Raw genomic sequence first — 18627 nt, 5'->3', positions numbered from 1 at the left:
CCCCCTCCCATCCATACTAAGCCCTTCGGGTCTCGTATGGATGTTAAGGGGTAACTCCACGCTGAAACTAAATAAAAAACAACATGGGGTACCCCCCAAAATCCATAACAGATACTTATCTGAGCATGCAGCCCAGCAGGTCAGGAAAGGGGGGGGGGGACAAGCGAGCGCCTCCCCCCCTCCTGAACCATACCAGGCCACATGCCCATACCAAATTATTCAAACATTTGTAAACAGACCAATTAACTGAAATGGTTTGGCATTTGTACCCCAAATATGACGTTCCCTGAGGCATTGGTAAACCGAGGTACGCCTGTATTAGTATTGCAATCCTTTGTATTGGGATACATAGAACCATCATACATGTGAATTGGCAACATAGCACAACATTTGTGTCACATTGGAGATATCTGGTAGTTACACTGAACTTGCCCAGTGACCTAAGATTGATTCACAGCACAGAAATACAGGCTGGATTAGCAATGTAGCTCCGTGGATTAGTGGTTAGCACTACTGCCTCACAACTCTAGAGTTGTCGGTTTGAATCCCAACCACGGCAAGGAAGTAGTATGATCTCCGTGTGTGGCTGTCTTCAAATAGATGTTCTGGCAACATCTTTGCTTTCTGTCTAAGTGATCCCTAAAATGTGAATTAGAATGAGGCCTTGTCTGTTGAAACACCTTCAAAGCTGCACCTTATGTGAATGTCATACAATGGGGTAAGATAAGAGCCTGGAGCACTAATAGATTTGATAATGATGGTTTACACTCAACCCACTTTTGTGAAGGATTTGGCAAGCAAAGAGCTGACAGAGAGAGAGAAGAGCGAGCCAGTGAGATGAAGAAGAGGGAGCGAGAAAAACATACTGAAGAGTGATAAAGAGAGACATACAGAAGAGTGAGCGAGAGAGAAGAGCGAGCCAGTGAGACAAAGAAGAGTGAGCGAGAGAGAAAAGACTTGGTTGGTGAATCCACACATCAAACTTGTCACAAATACTGGTATGGATTTTTCCACCAAATGCAAAGCAGACCGCACGCCTTCAAAGATTTATTTCCTTTGTTAATTCTCCTGCTTCGTTCACACTATATGCAAATGAAAATTACTGTTTAAGTTGCCAATTTTACTGTGTTTTCTAGAGAATTACTAACTAGTTGTGTTTTCAATTGTGTGTAGCATTGCGATTTCTATTTGAGTCTAGATGTTAAATTGCTAATAAATGGCCAAAATCTTCAAATACCTTTGAACTCTCACTGCAACAAATGGCGTATGTTAATACACTCACATTCACATTCATTATATCCAATATCAGGTACCATGTCAATTCACAAATCGCACCTGAAATTGCACACCCTGGATGCGACTTGTCATGCGATTGGCATGGCCAGCAACTTGCCCTTTGCATGGCAAATTGCACACAATGTTACTGGGGGCTAACACCACTGTCACATCTAATCTGATGCGGCAATTGCCCAACTTACAGTGAAGTTGCACGAGTTCACAATCCAATTGGATGTGAACAGAGCCTACAGTGGCCAATAGGGTGCGACTTGGTCTACGATTTGCAAGTCGCCTGTAATGCCAATTGCATGGCAATCGCAAACAATGTTACTGGGGGCTACCCGGTCACATTAAAGCAGATTTCTAAGTGGTGTTATTGACACCACAGTCACATCATGTGACTTGCATAGAAGTTGCATGATTTCAAAGTTAGGGTACATGGTGATTTCAAGTGCAATTTGCAAGACAATCGACACCGATCTCTCAGCAAATTGCATGAAAAGTAGTGTATTCATTACTCTATTATTACTTGCGGCTCCAACCAAGTTTGAACCACAACAATATGAACGCTCCAATAGCGTGCTCATTGAGTGGGACTTGGCATGTGATTTGCACAACATGCAAGTTGTAAATCGTCTGCAAAGTCGCACCCTATTGTCTGCTATTAGAGTGACCACATGGGTGCGTTTCAAACACTGATTTCTATAGTAGTACATGTACTACTTTAGCGGCAATTTGCATAGAGATCTGTGTCAGATGTCTTGAAAATTGCATTAAAATGGTCAACTTTACTGTAAGTCGCAGGATTTGTAAATCAGCTTTGCCCAGAGTGTAATGTTTGGTGATGTTTGATTTCTGGAGTGTTTTGCCAATTGATGGGAAATTCACCATACTAGTCAAATCGATTTGTCATTTTCAGTATTGCATACAAGATGTGGTCATGTGACTGTCTTAACTCATGCGAGAATCTGGAGGGAATTGTGACCATAGTAGCAATAACGGTTCCAATTGGGGTTCCCTTTCACATCCCTGCTCAATGTTCTGTTGTATGCTGCACACGTACATTTCACTGTATATTTCTTTCTGATTTGTGGGGCCTGTATACCAAGGGTTAATGCAGGTAGGAAGCGGATTCATCAGGTGAAAACACTTTCACTGACCAAATTAAGGTCAGTGGTGGGTGTGGCTTCATTGGGTGTGGGGCCTTGTTTGGCGTGCTCCAAATACAACCTAGCTTATATAAAGACGTGCAGTAGGGAGTGATTTGGCCTGTTACTAGGCCGGGTGGTTTGTGACTAAGTCCTTGCTTGTAGTGGTTTGGGGGAAGAAGAGATTTTGTGCTGAATTGCCCCAGACACCACTCAGGCTGTGTTTGGAAGTGGGCTGGAAATGTTTGCATAATTTTGGCCTTGTAAAGTGTTTGTGTGTTATTGCACAATGATTGTGTTTTTTCTCTTTGCATTGAAAGCCTCACACATGTCAATCGTTTTGTTTAAAATCTGCCCTTGTTTTAATTTTGCTTGCTTATTTAGACTCCAATGCATTTTTCTTACAAACCTGCTGACAAATGTATGTGTAGGGGATTTGTAGAGGTGGGAGGGGATTTGTAGAGGTGGGAGGGTTTTTTTTCACATGCTTTGTTTTCTTGATATTTTGATCTGAAGACTTTTTTTTTTGTGAATGGATCTTCATACTAAGTGATTGATTGTGTAAGTAAATCCTATGTGCATGAAAATGTTACTTGATTCATCTTCCCCTTTGTTTCCTGCTATAACCTGAGCACACACAGTTCACTAGAAGTATCTTTAGATTGTAAGCTCTTATGAGCAGGAGTGTTTTATTTTTGCCACATCAATCCTATTTTTGTGACTCACCAAGATATTGACTGTACCTACTTGTTCCTGCTGACCAAATAAATGACGATATATTTGATCAATAAATATTTGACCGATGTTTTTGTGTTTATTTTATGTTCAATATATGAACAACCTTAATAGTTACTTTGTATACTTATATAATCTGCTCAAATGTAGCTTGTAAGAGCGTGAATATGCAAGTGTGTGCAAACTGGCTTTTTCAAAACCAAAAAAAAAACCCACTTGCACCACAATATTGTTATGTACTAATGAATGTCACATTCACTGTGCAGCCAGCTACAGGTTTTCTACAATTCGATTTACAGTAATAAAATAGTCCACACTTTGTTGCTTTTTGGCCTTTGGCAACAAATATTAGCCAAGGTTAAAAAAAACAAATCAATAAGAAACACACATTTGCGAAAGCTATCATAGCCGCACATAAAAATGCGCGATTGCAAACAAATAAGCACCAAACAGGTGTCCGCATGGAGCATGAACGGCTATCCTGGAAGTCCGTCATCACGTGCGCGCGCACCCGGAAGTGGTTGTGGGGAGTGTAAGTGGATCAGAAGTGGTTGGAGGTTTTGTGTTGGTTGAAAATTTTGATAACCTTATTGGCATTTGGACATGGCGAGAGCACAGTTCTCAACTGAGGAGATGATCCTTATATGTACAGTAAGTGTGGCCATTGCAAACATGTTTATAACATGTGAGGGACAGGTAATTGCAATTTTGTGGGTGGAGCCTAGCAGAATCTCACTTGGTGCACATGCTACTTATCTGTACATTAGCTCCTGGGTATTGATGGGTCAATGATATTAACCACTTGCCTACTGGGTACTCCTACCCCCTTCCTGTCCTGGCCAATTTTCATCTTTCTGCACTGTTACCCTTTGAATGACAATTGTGCGGTCATGCCACATTGTACCCATCTTAAATTTATATCAGTTTTTTCAGACAAATAGAGCTTTCTTTGGGTGGTATTGACTTGCTGCTGTGTGTTTTACTTTTTGCTCGATAAACCACAAAATAGCTCATAATGAATAAAAGTCTGTTTATATTATAACATTTGGTAAACTGGTAATTTAGCAACACTGATGTGCGTTGATGAGGCAGCACTGGTGGGTGGCACTGCTGGCCACAGGTGGGCGTAACTGTTGGGTGGCACTGGTGGGCACTGATCATCGGGGCCGACCCCTGCTTTGATAACTGCTGGTTCTCGGCAGTACTTTCCACACATTCTGACAGCGTGATGAAAGTGCAGCCAAGACCCGGCAAATGCATTTCCCGGTGATCAGCGTGTCATTGGACATGGCTGATCACATGGTAAAAAGCCGCTGTGATTGGCCTTTACCACATCACGTGATCAGCTGTGTCCTTAGGACACAGCAATCACGGAGAGCGCGTTCTGCCAGGATGTCATATGACACCCTCCCAGAGCTGCCTGGATGCAGTGTAGCATTATTCGGCTATCTGCGGTCGCCCAATAGGTAACCAGCTAGGCCTTCATGGCTAATCTTTGAATATCTGGACATGTATACTGCGTATAATGCATTACATTCTACAATGTGTTGGTGTACATGGTATTACAGTGTGCAATGCGTTGCTGGATTCTGCATGACAGTGGACAGCGTATCACAGTGTGCAATGCGTAGCTCCATCCTGCATGACAGTGTACAGTGCATTACAGTCTACAATGTGTGGGTGTACACGGTATTACAGTGTATTACAGTGTGCAATGCGTTGTACACTGCAGTGTGCACTAAAGCATTTTACACTCATGCACTGTACACACTAAAGCATTTTACACTCATGCACTGTACACACTAACGTATTTGACATTTTTAGTGTGCAATGCGTTAGTGTGCAATGCCTTGGACAGTACAATACATGTGCATACCCTGAAAAAGGGTCCTGCACATTTTTGGCCCGGATGCGGTGCAATTTGAGGTGTGCAAAATGTTTGTCTCTAATTGCAACGCACACAAATTGCATGTGATTTGCCCAGGAGTGCGGTGTTAGACCACAATGCATGTATGTGAAGCCAGAATAAAAGGATGTGGATTTTGTCTATTTTTACTTGCGTATGTTAACATTATGTAAGTGCATTATTCTTCTGTTTAACATGCTATAGAAATGCAACATGCATTTGGATGGAGTGTTTTTGTATGTGCATTTTGGAAGTATTCTAAACACACATTGACCCTAGGGCCACACCATATCTTATGCAGGCCATAGATGGGTCGAAAATTGGCCGATTTTTCGTCCGGAAATAAAATCGGCCGATTTTCGGATCGTTAGTGGGCTATTTGTTCGGCCGTTTTTCGGTATTTTGGCAGATTTTTTTTTCGGTAAAGTTGGAAAAAAAAACGGCCGAATTTGCCGATCGGCCGATTTTCGCGGCAATGATGGGCAAATTGGCCGATTTTTTACTGATAAAAAATCTGCACATGAGCAGTGACCTGCAAGAGGAAGACAAAAAGAAGAAAAAGAAGAAGAGGATGAAGAAGAGGATGATGATGAAGAAGAAGAGGATGATGATGATGAAGAAGAAGAGGATGAAGAAGAAGAAGAGGATGATGATGAAGAAGAAGAGGATGATGATGAAGAAGAAGAAGAAGAGGATGATGATGATGATGAAGAAGAAGAAGAGGATGATGATGATGAAGAAGAAGAGGATGATGATGATGATGAAGAAGAAGAAGATGAAGAAGAAGAGGATGATGATGAAGAGGATGATGATGATGATGAAGAAGATGATGAAGAAGAAGAGGATGATGATGATGAAGAAGAAGAGGATGATGATGATGATGAAGAAGAAGAAGAGGATGATGATGATGAAGAAGAAGAGGATGATGATGATGATGAAGAGGATGATGATGAAGAAGAGGATGATGATGAAGAAGAAGAAGAAGAAGATGATGATGAAGAGGAGGATGATGATGAAGAAGAATAAGAGGATGATGATGAAGAAGAAGAAGAAGAAGAGGATGATGATGATCAAGATGATGAAGAAGAAGAGGATGAAGAAGAAGAGGATGAAGATGATGAAGAAGAAGAGGATGAAGAAGAAGAGGATGATGATGAAAAAGAAGAAGAGGATGATGATGAAGAAGAAGAAGAAGAAGAGGATGAAAAATGAGAGGAATTCCAGTATGGCAAAAAGTGTCCCTGCAGAGAGCTCCGCTATTTCTTTGACAGTTCCTTGACATTTACAGCGGTTGCAACATTGTATCTATTTGTTTCCGAATAAAAACATCTGTATCCTAAATGGATACAAATAGATACATTGTTGCAACCGCTGTAAATGTCAAGGAACTGTCAAAGAAATAGCGGAGCTCTCTGCAGAGACACTTTTTGCCGGCTGTAGACGGGATGAAAATCGGCCGATTTTTTTTTTACCATTGCTGGCAACGTCGGCCACTTGAACAACCAATTTTTCATTTTTTAAAAGAAAAATCGGCCGTTTTTCTCCCCGTCTATGGCCTGCATAAGCATTAGTGTGCCTGGGGGAGGGGGGGACCTTTGGCCTTTCCAAACACAGTAGATGCTCCAAGAATGTTTCCTTGAACTCTTGAAATGGTTAAAAAGGAAAGACACTCTAGATAGCCTGCACTGAGAATTGACTGTCATGATGACGTGTCAATGATTATTTGCTCTCATTTTTCAGGAGTGGTACTGCTTGCGGTTGAAGCTGGTAGAAATCCACCTTCACGTCCTCCACTCACCTTCACTCATGGCCAGTGGATATTTTGTGGCCGCAGGCAAGAACTGGCATCGAGGACCTGCATAATGACCCTGGCATGCCAGAGGTGGTTTGGAAGCAGCACAGCAATTTGACCATCCCTTTCCTCTATGTTGGTTTTAGGGGTGCAGAATTGCTTCTCGTTCGTGAACGGACTGTCGCCGGATATCAGAGTCCCCATATTTTCAAGATATGTTTTAGCCATGTTGGCTTATTTTTATGTTATTTTCCAAGTGTGTCGCACCTAACCGCACAGTAGTGTGGTGCCATGCGTATTTGTGGCTGTGAATGGGGCTGTTTTTAATAGACGTGTGTAGGTGCAACAACGTTTTCATCATGGTACCTGCGCACATCTACATAGGGCATTGCATTTCTTTGCTGTGCTGGAAAATGTGTGTTCTTGCATGCGTTTCTGCACCACCAATGGTGTGAACAAGTCCTAAGGGCTGGTTCACACTATAGAAACAGTCTAGATGTGTTCCTGATGGGTTTTTTTCATGCCCTTTTGGCATGCATGTTTAGTGTGTTCCAGTACATTTTGGATGCGTTTTGGACATGTTTACATTGCATTTTTATATCCCTTCCACTTATTTTTTTCTATTTTCTTTGTATTCAATGTAGTTAGGGACATGTGCGTTTTAGTACATTCAAGGACGTTTCAATGTGTTCCAGTACAGTTCTGTGCAGAAACAATGCAGCGTGGTCAACTTTGTTTACAGCACCTGCAATGCACTGAAAATGCAAGTGCTGATGTGAACTATGACATTGACAACCATATAACCTTCTTTCTGTGCGTTTGTGATGCTGAAAAAGCAACTGAAACACATGTAGTGTGAACTGGCCCTAAAGTTTATTAGAGGTCAGGGAACAGGACTGACCAGGAATTGTGAATTCAATCAGACTAGTGGTGAGATACAATCAGCAATTGTATAATAATGTGAGATCTGAGCTGTAGCTGATAGAAAATGAGACACATTCACTTGATCAGTAAATAGATAGTTAAAGAGTGGGGCGGTGATCCATAGATTTGCATATGGGACAGGTGATGGCGGGGTGGGGGAGGGGGTCAAGTTGTATAAGGAGACAGATTTAAAAGAGAAAAATGTTACAATGAAATATACACGGCATGAAACTTGCACATTTCCTAATTGGCAGAAGAGTACATTCATCCACTTTCTAGTCATTAGGCAAAATCATAATTGTTTGATCAATATTCCTGGCACTGACACAACCCAGAAAATTGATCTCCATTTTTTAGGATGTAGCCATGACCGGGATTAGAACCCATGAGCCAAGTGCTGTAAGTTCTGAGCTCTAACCACTAAACCACTGTGGGAGACACAGTTTGAGTTATAATGTAGAATAGTTCCATTGTTTGAAAATGATAGAGCGAGCGCTGGTCAAATGATATAGACTAGTAAAATGGTATTACACAAGATAAATATAACCACGAACAGTAGTGCATGAACTCGTGAAAGGTCATCCACCCCTGTGACAGTGTACTACACTATTGAGCACCTTTCTGGCTCCTGTGGCTGAGCTAATTCCTCCCCAGGACCATTTGGGCACCCACCCTGATGGATGGATGGATTGAGCTGGATGGCTAACCCATAGCTGCCAGCATATCGCTGCACCCCCAGATGTGTGATGTGTATAACCCATGCACATTAATACTTTTGTTCTGGTGAGTGTAGACCAGTCCCAAGGGTGGTTTACCTTTCACGAGTTCATGCACTACTGTCCGTCACGGAGAGACCACACGTGCCATTCATAGGCACTCTCTGAGTTGGTACTCTCACACGAAGGACATTCCATTATTCAGGAATGATTCTATGAACTTATTTTAGCACCATTTACAATATTACATCATTGTTGCAATTCTTTGCACTTTTTGGTTTTTACATGCGTTCATTATTGATCACATGCATTTATAGCGCTGCACTTGTCTTTACCATAGAATAGTTACGTGATTAAAGAGAATGAAGATATATAATTATATTGGGAAATTAGAAGTATATAAATTATTTGAGATATAAGTGTGTAAATGTTTAACATTTGAGTACAGAATGTTTGACATTCATTAGTAAATGCATTAGTTTCCTGATCATTTTGGAGACACAGCAAGAAAATAAATAGAAGAAAATAGAAAATTCTAATACAGGTGTACAGGTGTATTTATAACATTCTAAGAATTATTTTGCGATCATGAAAACGCCAATGTAAATAAAGCCCGCGCTTGTGCGCCATCTAGCGAACATATCCGGTATTGCACCTAAAAATGTGCCAGTGATAGCAAAGTAGTCAATAGACGCTCGTCAATGAGCTTGCTAGACGCTGGTCAGACGACTGATTGATTGACCGGAGTCTGCCTGAATGGTCAGTCTCTGCTATTACACTCACATCTTAGTGAATCAGGGCCGAAGTGTCTGGTTACCAACAAGCCTCACAGCTCTATACTTAAGGGTGATCAAGAAACGGATCCCCCCACCTCCACCCTGTACCCTACCCGTTGTTCCATATTGCCATCCAGAGAACTGTACTGTGTACTGCTGTGTCTGCTGTGAACCTATGGACTAAAGGAACTGTTGACTGTGCCCCAAAAACCTCCCCAATTAAAGCACGCACAGTGGGTTCTGTGCAATCTGTCTCTGTGTGCTCTCTGGTTCTCTTGACAACAAACAACATCTTGAATCACAGCACTTGCACAAATTATGTATCGCCTCTATTTCGACTTTCCAATTAACTAGTTGGCAAACGGAGATAGCCAAATGACGGCTACACTGCGGCCGCCCATTTCTTGAAGGGTGTCATATGACATCTCCATGAACGTGCTCTCCTGCTCGCCCCCGGGGGCACGCATCCGGCAATCTCCATGATCGTTGTGTCCTATGGGCACAGCTGATCACGTAAAGTAATGGTAAAAGGCCAATCACAGCGGCCTTTTACAATGTGATCTGCTGTGTCCAATGACACGCTGATCACCAGGTAATGCAATTACCGTTTCTCAGCTGAACTTTCCTCACGCTGTCAGAACATGTGGAAAGTACAGCAGATAACCGGAAGTTGTCAGAGCAGGGATCGGCAAAAATCGTCAAGGCAATGAACATCAGTGCCCTGATGATCAGTGCCCAGCAGTGACAGCCACCACTTCCGCCCACCTGTGTCACCTACCTGTGGCCAAGAGTGCCACCCACCTGTGCCCAGCAATGCCACCCACCTTTGTCACCAACCTGTGCCCATCAGTGCCACCCACCAATGCTCATCAGTGCAGACCAGTAGTTCCGCCACTCCTTCCCAGCAGTAGCCCCAGTCAGTGACACCAGTCAGTGCCGCCTAGCAGTGCCGCCTATCCGCGCCATCTCATTAGTGCTGTCTATGAGTGCCCTTCAGTGCTGACTATCAGTGCCGCCTATCATTGGCCATAAGTGAAGCCTATCAGTGCCGCATCATCAACACACATCAGTGAAGGAGAAAAATTACCAGTTTTCAAAATTTTTTAATAGAAACATAGAAATGTTTTGGGGGCACTATTATTGTTTATAGTGCAAAAAAATAAACACACAGTGGAGAGTACATACCACGAAAAGAAAGTTGTATTTGTGACAAAAAATGATAAAACTTCAGATGGGTACAGTTCTGCATGAACGCACAATTGTAATTGAAAGTGCGACAGCGCATATAGCTGAAAATTGTCGGGGGCAGGAAGGGGGTAGAAGTGCCCTGTAGGCAGGAAGGGGGTAGAAGTGCCCTGTAGGCAGGAAGGGGGTAGAAGTGCCCCGGTAGGCAGGAAGGGGGTAGAAGTGCCCTGTAGGCAGGAAGGGGGTAGAAGTGCCCGGTAGGCAGGAAGGGGGTAGAAGTGCCCTGTAGGCAGGAAGGGGGTAGAAGTGCCCTGTAGGCAGGAAGGGGGTAGAAGTGCACGGTGGGCAGGAAGGGGGTAGAAGTGCCCTGTAGGCAGGAAGGGGGTAGAAGTGTCCTGTAGGCAGGAAGGGGGTAGAAGTGCCCTGTAGGCAGGAAGGGGGTAGAAGTGCCCTGTAGGCAGGAAGGGGGTAGAAGTGTCCTGTAGGCAGGAAGGGGTAGAAGTGCCCTGTAGGCAGGAAGGGGGTAGAAGTGCCCGGTAGGCAGGAAGGGGGTAGGAGTGTCCTGTAGGCAGGAAGGGGGTAGAAGTGCCCGGTAGGCAGGAAGGGGGTAGAAGTGCCCTGTAGGCAGGAAGGGGGTAGAAGTGCCCGGTAGGCAGGAAGGGGGTAGAAGTGCCCTGTAGGCAGGAAGGGGGTAGAAGTGCCCTGTAGGCAGGAAGGGGGTAGAAGTGCACGGTGGGCAGGAAGGGGGTAGAAGTGCCCTGTAGGCAGGAAGGGGGTAGAAGTGTCCTGTAGGCAGGAAGGGGGTAGAAGTGCCCTGTAGGCAGGAAGGGGGTAGAAGTGTCCTGTAGGCAGGAAGGGGGTAGAAGTGTCCTGTAGGCAGGAAGGGGGTAGAAGTGTCCTGTAGGCAGAAAGGGGGTAGAAGTGTCCTGTAGGCAGGAAGGGGTAGAAGTGCCCTGTAGGCAGGAAGGGGGTAGAAGTGCCCGGTAGGCAGGAAGGGGGTAGGAGTGTCCTGTAGGCAGGAAGGGGGTAGAAGTGCCCGGTAGGCAGGAAGGGGGTAGAAGTGCCCTGTAGGCAGGAAGGGGGTAGAAGTGCCCGGTAGGCAGGAAGGGGGTAGAAGTGCCCTGTAGGCTAGGCAGAAAGGGGGTAGAAGTGTCCTGTAGGCAGGAAGGGGTAGAAGTGCCCTGTAGGCAGGAAGGGGGTAGAAGTGCCCTGTAGGCAGGAAGGTGGTAGAAGTGCCCGGTAGGCAGGAAGGGGTAGAAGTGCCCTGTAGGCAGGAAGGGGGTAGGAGTGTCCTGTAGGCAGGAAGGGGGTAGAAGTGCCCGGTAGGCAAGAAGGGGGTAGAAGTGCCCGGTAAGCGAGGGGTTAATAAAATTAGGTATCCATTCAATGTATCCTCTGATAATCATAGAGGCCATGAAATAATGTATCACTTTAATTCATGATACTGCAGAATGTAAAACTGTAGCCACTGAAATATTGGGGTGCCAATTGTGACCCCTAAATTGCTGTAACACGACCTACCAACCACAGACATCCACAACAAAACTACCACAAACAATTATTGACAGACTTCCGCCCCTTCTGCCATAAACAGCACCCCTACCAAAGTAACACCATCAAGTGACAGAACTGCAACTGCACTGACATCCGTGTACCCATATGAATGGCGCAGCGTGCAAAGGGTTATATATTGTGTAGATCTGCCCCCCTTGTCATTTCCCCCCAGCAAGATCAGTCCGCCGTGAACATGTGCCCCCCTTGTCATTATTCCCCAGCAAAATCGGTCCCTCGTGAAGATCGGCCCCCCTTGTCATTCCACCCCAGCAAGATCAGTCCCCCGTGAAGATGTGCCCCCCTTGTCATTATTTCCTAGGAAGATCAGTCCCCCGTGAAGATGTGCCCCCCTTGTCATTCCCTCCCTGCAAGATCAGTCCGCCGTGAAGATGTGCCCCTCTTGTCATTCCCCCCCAGCAAGATCAGTCCCCCGTGAATATGTGTCCCCCTTGTCATTCCCCCCCAGCAAGATCAATCCGCCGTGAAGATGTGCCCCCCTTGTCATTATTCCCCAGCAACATCAGTCCCCCATGAAGATCTGCCCCCCCTGTCATTCCCCTCAGCAAGATCAGTCCCCCATGAAGATCTGCCCCCCTTGTCACTCCCCCCAGCAAGATCAGTCCCCCGTGAAGATGTGCCCCCCTTGTCATTATTCCCCAGCAAAATCAGTCCCCCATGAAGATGTGCCCCCCTTGTCATTATTCCCCAGCAAAATCATTCCCCCGTGAAGATGTGCCCCCCTTGTCATTCCCCCCCAGCAAGATCAATCCGCCGTGAAGATGTGCCGCCCTTGTCATTATTCCCCAGCAAAATCATTCCCAAGTGAAAATGTGCCCCCCTTGTCATTCCCCCCACCAGCAAGATCAATCCGCCGTGAAGATGTGCCCCCTTTGTCATTCCCCCCCAGAAAGATCAATCCGCCGTGAAGATGTGCCCCCACTTGTCATTATTCTCCAGCAAGATCAGTCCCCCATGAAGATCTGCCCCCCTTGTCATTCCCCCAAAGCAAGATCAGTCCCCCATGAAGATCTGCCCCCCTTGTCACTCCCCCCAGCAAGATCAGTCCCCCGTGAAAATGTGCCCCCCTTGTCATTATTCCCCAGCAAAATCAGCCCCCCGTGAAGATCTGCCCCCCTTGTCATTATTACCCAGCAAAATCAGTCCCCCATGAAGATCTGCCCCCCCTTGTCATTCCCCCCCAGCAAGATCAGTCCCCCGTGAAGATGTGCCCCCCTTGTCATTATTACCCAGCAAGATCAGTCCCCCATAAAGATCTGCCCCCCTTGTCATTATTCACCAGCAAAATCATTCCCCCGTGAAGATGTGCCCCCCTTGTCATTACCTTCCAGCAAGATCAATCCGCTGTGAAGATGTGCCCCCCTTGTCATTATTACCCGGCAAGATCAGTCACCCGTGAAGATCTGCCCCCCTTGTCATACCCCCCCCAGCAAGATCAGTCCCCCGTGAAGATGTGCTCCCCTTGTCATTCCCCCCCAGCAAAATCAGTCCCCCGTGAAGATGTGCCCCCCTTGTCATTACCCTCCAGCAAGATCAATCCGCTGTGAAGATGTGCCCCCCTTGTCATTATTACCCGGCAAGATCAGTCCCCGTGAAGATCTGCCCCCCTTGTCATACCCCCCCAGCAAGATCAGTCCCCCGTGAAGATGTGCTCCCCTTGTCATTCCCCCCCAGCAAAATCAGTCCCCCGTGCAGATGTGCCCCCCTTGTCATTACCCCCCAGCAAGATCAATCCGCCGTGAAGATGTGCGCCCCTTGTCATTCCCCCCCCCCAGCAAGATCAGTCCCCCGTAAAGATGTGCCCCCCTTGTCATTATTCCCCAGCAAAATCAGTCACCCATGAAGATCTGCCCCCCTTGTCTCCCCCCCCCCAGCAAGATCAGTCCCCCGTGAAGATCTGCCCCCCCTTGTCATTATTCCCCAGCAAAATCAGTCCCCCGTGAAGATCTGCCCCCTTGTCATTCCCCCCCAGCAAGATCAGTCCCCCGTGAAGATGTGCCCCCCTTGTCATTACCCCCCAGCAATATCAATCCGCCGTGAAGATGTGCCCCCCTTGTCATTATTACCCAGCAAGATCAGTCCCCCGTGAAGATGTGCCCCCCTTGTCATTCCCCCCCAGCAAAATCAGTCCCCCGTGAAGATGTGCCCCCCTTGTCATTACCCCCCAGCAAGATCAATCCGCCGTGAAGATGTGCCCCCCTTGTCATTATTACCCAGCAAGATCAGTCCCCCATGAAGATCTGCCCCCTTGTCATTCCCCCCAGCAAGATCAGTCCCCCATGTCATTATTCCCCAGCAAAATCATTCCCCCGTGAAGATGTGCCCCCCTTGTCATTCCCCCCCAGCAAAATCAGTCCCCCGTGAAGATCTGCCCCCTTGTCATTCCCCCCCAGCAAGATCAGTCCCCCGTGAAGATGTGCCCCCCTTGTCATTACCCCCCAGCAATATCAATCCGCCGTGAAGATGTGCCCCCCTTGTCATTATTACTCAGCAAGATCAGTCCCCCGTGAAGATCTGCCCCCCTTGTCATTCCCCCCCAGCAAAATCAGTCCCCCGTGAAGATGTGCCCCCCTTGTCATTACCCCCCAGCAAGATCAATCCGCCGTGAAGATGTGCCCCCCTTGTCATTATTACCCACCAAGATCAGTCCCCCATGAAGATCTGCCCCCTTGTCATTCCCCCCAGCAAGATCAGTCCCCCATGAAGATCTGCCCCCCTTGTCATTCCCCCCAGCAAGATCAGTCCCCCATGTCATTATTCCCCAGCAAAATCATTCCCCCGTGAAGATGTGCCCCCCTTGTCATTCCCCCCCAGCAAAGTCAGTCCCCCGTGAAGATGTGCCCCCCTTGTCATTATTACCCGGCAAGATCAGTCCCCGTGAAGATCTGCCCCCCTTGTCATACCCCCCCAGCAAGATCAGTCCCCCGTGAAGATGTGCTCCCCTTGTCATTCCCCCCCAGCAAAATCAGTCCCCCGTGCAGATGTGCCCCCCTTGTCATTACCCCCCAGCAAGATCAATCCGCCGTGAAGATGTGCGCCCCTTGTCATTCCCCCCCCCCAGCAAGATCAGTCCCCCGTAAAGATGTGCCCCCCTTGTCATTATTCCCCAGCAAAATCAGTCACCCATGAAGATCTGCCCCCCTTGTCTCCCCCCCCCCAGCAAGATCAGTCCCCCGTGAAGATCTGCCCCCCCTTGTCATTATTCCCCAGCAAAATCAGTCCCCCGTGAAGATCTGCCCCCTTGTCATTCCCCCCCAGCAAGATCAGTCCCCCGTGAAGATGTGCCCCCCTTGTCATTACCCCCCAGCAATATCAATCCGCCGTGAAGATGTGCCCCCCTTGTCATTATTACCCAGCAAGATCAGTCCCCCGTGAAGATGTGCCCCCCTTGTCATTACCCCCCAGCAAGATCAATCCGCCGTGAAGATGTGCCCCCCTTGTCATTATTACCCAGCAAGATCAGTCCCCCATGAAGATCTGCCCCCTTGTCATTACCCCCAGCAAGATCAGTCCCCCATGTCATTATTCCCCAGCAAAATCATTCCCCCGTGAAGATGTGCCCCCCTTGTCATTCCCCCCCAGCAAAATCATTCCCCCGTGAAGATGTGCCCCCCTTGTCATTCCCCCCCAGCAAAATCAGTCCCCCGTGAAGATGTGCCCCCCTTGTCATTACCCCCAGCAAGATCATTCCCCCGTGAAGATGTGCCCCCCTTGTCATTACCTTCCAGCAAGATCAATCCGCTGTGAAGATGTGCCCCCCTTGTCATTATTACCCGGCAAGATCAGTCCCCCGTGAAGATCTGCCCCCCTTGTCATACCCCCCCAGCAAGATCAGTCCCCCATGAAGATGTGCTCCCCTTGTCATTCCCCCCCAGCAAAATCAGTCCCCCGTGAAGATGTGCCCCCCTTGTCATTACCCTCCAGCAAGATCAATCCGCTGTGAAGATGTGCCCCCCTTGTCATTATTACCCGGCAAGATCAGTCCCCGTGAAGATCTGCCACCCTTGTCATACCCCCCCAGCAAGATCAGTCCCCCGTGAAGATGTGCTCCCCTTGTCATTCCCCCCCAGCAAAATCAGTCCCCCGTGCAGATGTGCCCCCCTTGTCATTACCCCCCAGCAAGATCAATCCGCCGTGAAGATGTGCGCCCCTTGTCATTCCCCCCCCCCCAGCAAGATCAGTCCCCCGTAAAGATGTGCCCCTCTTGTCATTATTCCCCAGCAAAATCAGTCACCCATGAAGATCTGCCCCCCTTGTCTCCCCCCCCCCAGCAAGATCAGTCCCCCGTGAAGATCTGCCCCCCCTTGTCATTATTCCCCAGCAAAATCAGTCCCCCGTGAAGATCTGCCCCCTTGTCATTCACCCCCAGCAAGATCAGTCCCCCGTGAAGATGTGCCCCCCTTGTCATTACCCCCCAGCAAGATCAATCCGCCGTGAAGATGTGCCCCCCTTGTCATTATTACCCACCAAGATCAGTCCCCCATGAAGATCTGCCCCCTTGTCATTCCCCCCAGCAAGATCAGTCCCCCATGTCATTATTCCCCAGCAAAATCATTCCCCCGTGAAGATGTGCCCCCCTTGTCATTCCCCCCCAGCAAAATCAGTCCCCCGTGAAGATCTGCCCCCTTGTCATTCCCCCCCAGCAAGATCAGTCCCCCGTGAAGATGTGCCCCCCTTGTCATTACCCCCCAGCAATATCAATCCGCCGTGAAGATGTGCCCCCCTTGTCATTATTACCCAGCAAGATCAGTCCCCCGTGAAGATCTGCCCCCCTTGTCATTCCCCCCCAGCAAAATCAGTCCCCCGTGAAGATGTGCCCCCCTTGTCATTACCCCCCAGCAAGATCAATCCGCCGTGAAGATGTGCCCCCCTTGTCATTATTACCCACCAAGATCAGTCCCCCATGAAGATCTGCCCCCTTGTCATTCCCCCCAGCAAGATCAGTCCCCCATGTCATTATTCCCCAGCAAAATCATTCCCCCGTGAAGATGTGCCCCCCTTGTCATTCCCCCCCAGCAAAATCAGTCCCCCGTGAAGATGTGCCCCCCTTGTCATTCCCCCCCCAGCAAAATCAGTCCCCCGTGAAGATGTGCCCCCCTTGTCATTACCCCCCAGCAAGATCAATCCGCCGTGAAGATCTGCCCCCCTTGTCATTATTACCCAGCAAGATCAGTCCCCCATGAAGATCTGCCCCCCTTGTCATTATTCACCAGCAAAATCATTCCCCCGTGAAGATGTGCCCCCCTTGTCATTACCCTCCAGCAAGATCAATCCGCTGTGAAGATGTGCCCCCCTTGTCATTATTACCCGGCAAGATCAGTCCCCCGTGAAGATCTGCCCCCCTTGTCATACCCCTCCAGCAAGATCAGTCCCCCGTGAAGATGTGCTCCCCTTGTCATTCCCCCCCAGCAAGATCAGTCCCCCGTGCAGATGTGCCCCCCTTGTCATTACCCCCCAGCAAGATCAGTCCCCCGTGAAGATGTGCCCCGCTTGTCATTCCCCCCCAGCAAAATCAGTCCCCCGTGAAGATCTGCCCCCCTTGTCATTACCCCCCAGCAAGATCAGTCCCCCGTGAAGATCTGCCCCCCTTGTCATTCCCCCCCAGCAAGATCAGTCCCCCATGAAGATCTGCCCCCCTTGTCATTATTCACCAGCAAAATCATTCCCCCGTGAAGATGTGCCCCCCTTGTCATTCCCCCCCAGCAAAATCAGTCCCCCGTGAAGATCTGCCCCCCTTGTCATTACCCCCCTCACCCCAGGATCAGTACCCCGTGAAGATCTGCCCCCCCCCATTGACGCAAACATCACCCCCTGGCAATAAGCTCAGTCTCCCTTGATGCAAATCCCCACCCCCATGTGACTGGTACCCACGTGTAACTGCACCACCAAAACATGTTATGGGCCCCCAATATCACTGATCCCCCCACATGTGACTGTACTTGCCATGTCACCCCCCCAGCAGCTTGGCGACATTAGGAACGTCAGCAGCAGCAGCAGTGATCCGATGCATGTGACTCCTGTACTTGCAATCCAGCATGAAAGGATCCAGCATGAAAGGAGTTAACACTTTCTCAGAGCGAGATCGCTGATCGTCTGCTTATGCCTGAAACTGGCACATGCGCAGATACAGCAAGGGGGGCAGATGCTCACGGTGTTGCATGAAGATGTGTGTCCCGTGAGCATCTGCCCCCCTTGCTGTATCTGCGCATGTGCCAGTTTCAGGCATAAGCAGACGATCAGCGATCTCGCTCTGAGAAAGTGTTAACTCCTTTCATGCTGGATTGCAAGTACAGGAGTCACATGCATCGGATCACTGCTGCTGCTGCTGACGTTCACAGTTGCTGCAGGCATTGACTAAGACACCTAAAAACTGTCCCAAGCAGGCAATGCTGAAGACAACTAAAAAGCGCCTCCGTGAGGGCCTCTTGCGTATGACGTCACGCAGTCTGGGAAGTTCAAACGGCGCCTGAGCACTGTAGAGGTAGGACGTGTCGGTGGGAGCTCCGCATTCTGTGCGTGTACAGAGCCGTAGATTCTCCGATTGTACGGTATCGTTATTATTATTATGTGTAACTAGAAAATCTACAATTTGTGG

General features: G+C 48.1%; 1 protein-coding gene across 1 annotated transcript in view; it reads right to left on the bottom strand.

Annotated features, from left to right (window-relative positions):
- Window positions 1–18238, bottom strand: part of LOC149437630 (asparaginyl-tRNA synthetase-like) — a 179984-nt gene extending 161746 nt beyond the window's left edge. Inside the window, exon 1 of the mRNA XM_089660820.1 lies at window positions 18193–18238. The gene's annotated coding sequence lies outside the window, so the exon portion shown is untranslated. The remainder of the gene's footprint in view (window positions 1–18192) is intronic.
- Between the last annotated feature and the right edge of the window lie 389 nt (window positions 18239–18627).

This window comes from Staurois parvus, unplaced genomic scaffold, assembly GCF_062004578.1.
Source record: "Staurois parvus isolate SC_StPar_1 unplaced genomic scaffold, SC_StPar_1.0 ptg001282l, whole genome shotgun sequence".
Taxonomy (NCBI): Eukaryota; Metazoa; Chordata; class Amphibia; order Anura; family Ranidae; genus Staurois; species Staurois parvus.
The sequence above is the reverse complement of the archived record's forward strand: the minus strand, read 5'-3'. Positions and strand labels throughout refer to the sequence as shown.